Source organism: Lolium perenne, chromosome 1 (assembly GCF_019359855.2).
Source record: "Lolium perenne isolate Kyuss_39 chromosome 1, Kyuss_2.0, whole genome shotgun sequence".
NCBI lineage: Eukaryota > Viridiplantae > Streptophyta > Magnoliopsida > Poales > Poaceae > Lolium > Lolium perenne.
This window is the reverse complement of record NC_067244.2, coordinates 209,048,988-209,051,848: the sequence shown is the minus strand read 5'-3', so window position 1 is coordinate 209,051,848 and position 2,861 is coordinate 209,048,988.

Genomic DNA, 2,861 nt, shown 5'->3' with positions numbered 1-2,861 from the left:
TCCTACTTCAGCAAGGCATTCTCATTCTTGGCATCGGTAGCAAGCCTGTTGGCTTCAAGCACCTGGTCAGCCGAAGATCTGATAGTCTTTCAAAGTTGGGAGTTTTCAGCCTCAAGTCGGGTGAATTGTTCGGCGAAATCCGCTACAGCGTCGACTGTAACGTAAATCGGCTGCAGCGAGAAAAATATGGAAGACTCAGTCGACAGAAACTTGGCAAAACAAGACAGATTAAATACTTACATGATCACGACCAGCCGACGGAGTGGGAGCATCGCCAGGAGGAATAACTTTCGACACTGGAATCTTCTCTACACCCGTTCGCGAGGGAGGAGTCGACTTGGCGGGAGAGGGATTCGATTCCTTAGCCGATGCCGCTCTCCCAGAGGTTAATTTGGCCCTCTTCGCGAGAGGAATTTCATCATCATCATCAGAGCTACTTTAGAAAGGAGAATGATTAGCATACAGAAAGACAAAGGTTAAGTTGCAATGGAGTGAAGATGCTTAGAGTTCCAAGTCATCCTCGGCAGCGAAAAAGCCCGATGGCCTCTCGTCGGCAGGAGAAGGCGGAGAAGCTCCAACGGCATCATTATCTCGGTCGCTGGGACTAGATTCAGCCGTCGTGATAAAATCTTCGTCTATCTGCAAGCGACGCTTGCTCCTGGTAAAAGCAACCTCTTCGACAATGTCGTCCTCCTGGACATCGCTGTCCTCGAGGGCTTGCTGGGCGTCCTCGGTCCCCTCGGAATCGTCATCGTCATCCTCTGGTTCCACACCGCTTTCCGGTGTGGGAGGATAGCATTGGACGACGGAGGAGGCTGATGCGCGTGAGACACACGTCCATTGGGAACCCCAAGAGGAAGGTGTGATGTGCACAACAGTAAGTTTTCCCTCAGAAAGAAACCAAGGTTTATCGAACCAGTAGGAGCCAAGAAGCACGTTGAAGGTCGTTGGTGGCGGAGTGTAGTGCGGCGCAACACCAGGGATTCCGGCACCAACGTGGAACCTGCACAACACAACCAAAGTACTTTGCCCCAACGTAACAGTGAGGTTGTCAATCATCAGAACTAACACCAGAAAATTGCTCTCTCATGACAAGATTCAGTAAAGCAGGTTTAATTTCAAAGAATTCTGCTGTAGTAGCAGGTGGAGCAATACGTGTGCATAGGAAATCATTATTATTAGTGTTTGTGAAGTCACACAACTTAGTGTGTTCAGGAGTATTCATTTTAACAATAGTAAATAAAGCAAACTAGATAAAGTAAATACGAGTAACTAATTTTTTGTGTTTTTGATATGGAGAACAAGACAGTAAATAAAGTAAAGCTAGCAACTAATTTTTTTGTGTTTTGTTTTAGTGCAGCAAACAAAGTAGTAAATAAAGTAAAGCAAGACAAAAACAAAGTAAAGAGATTGGAAGTGGAGACTCCCCTTGCAGCGTGTCTTGATCTCCCCGGCAACGGCGCCAGAAAACAGTCTTGATGCGCGTGAGACACACGTCCGTTGGGAACCCCAAGAGGAAGGTGTGATGTGCACAGCAGTAAGTTTTCCCTCAGAAAGAAACCAAGGTTTATCGAACCAGTAGGAGCCAAGAAGCACGTTGAAGGTTATTGGTGGCGGAGTGTAGTGCGGCGCAACACCAGGGATTCCGGCGCCAACGTGGAACCTGCACAACACAATCACAGTACTTTGCCCCAACGTAACAGTGAGGTTTTCAATCTCACCGGCTTGCTGAAAACAAAGGATTAAATGTATTGTGTGGAAGATGATGATTGTTTGCGAAGAACAGTAAAGAACAATTGCAGTAGATTGTATTTCAGATGTAAAGAATAGGACCGGGGTCCACAGTTCACTAGTGGTGTCTCTCCCATAAGATAAACAGATGTTGGGTGAACGAATTACAGTTGGGCAATTGACAAATAAAGAAGGCATAACAATGCACATACATATATCATGATGAATACTATGAGATTTAATCAGGGCATTACGACAAAGTACATAGACCGCTATCCAGCATGCATCTATGCCTAAAAAGTCCACTTTCAGGTTATCATCCGAACCCCTTTCGGTATTAAGTTGCAAGCAACAGACAATTGCATTAAGTATGGTGCGTAATGTAATCAACACAAATATCCTTAGACAAAGCATCGATGTTTTATCCCTAGTGGCAATAGCACATCCACAACCTTAGAACTTTCTGTCACTGTCCCAGATTTAATGGAGGCATGAACCCACTATCGAGCATAAATACTCCCTCTTGGAGTCACAAGTATCAACTTGGCCAGAGCCTCTACTAGCAACGGAGAGCATGCAAGAACATAAACAACATATATGATAGATTGATAATCAACTTGACATAGTATTCAATATTCATCGGATCCCAACAAACACAACATGTAGCATTACAAATAGATGATCTTGATCATGATAGGCAGCTCACAAGATCTAACATGATAGCACAATGAGGAGAAGACAACCATCTAGCTACTGCTATGGACCCATAGTCCAGGGGTGGACTACTCACACATCGATCCGGAGGCGATCGTGGCGATGAAGCGACCTCCGGGAGATGATTCCCCTCTCTGGCAGGGTGCCGGAGGCGATCTCCTGAATCCCCCGAGATGGGATTGGCGGCGGCTGCGTCTCTGGAAGGTTTTCCGTATCGTGGCTCTCGGTACTGGGGGTTTTGCGACGAAGACTATATGTAGGCGGAAGGGTAGGTCAGGGGGCGTCACGAGGGGCCCACACAATAGGCCGGCGCGGCCAGGGCTTGGGCCGCGCCGCCCTAGTGTGTGGCCACCTCGTGGCCCCACTTCGTTTCCTCTTTGGACTTCTGGAAGCTTCGTGGAAAAATAAGACCCTGG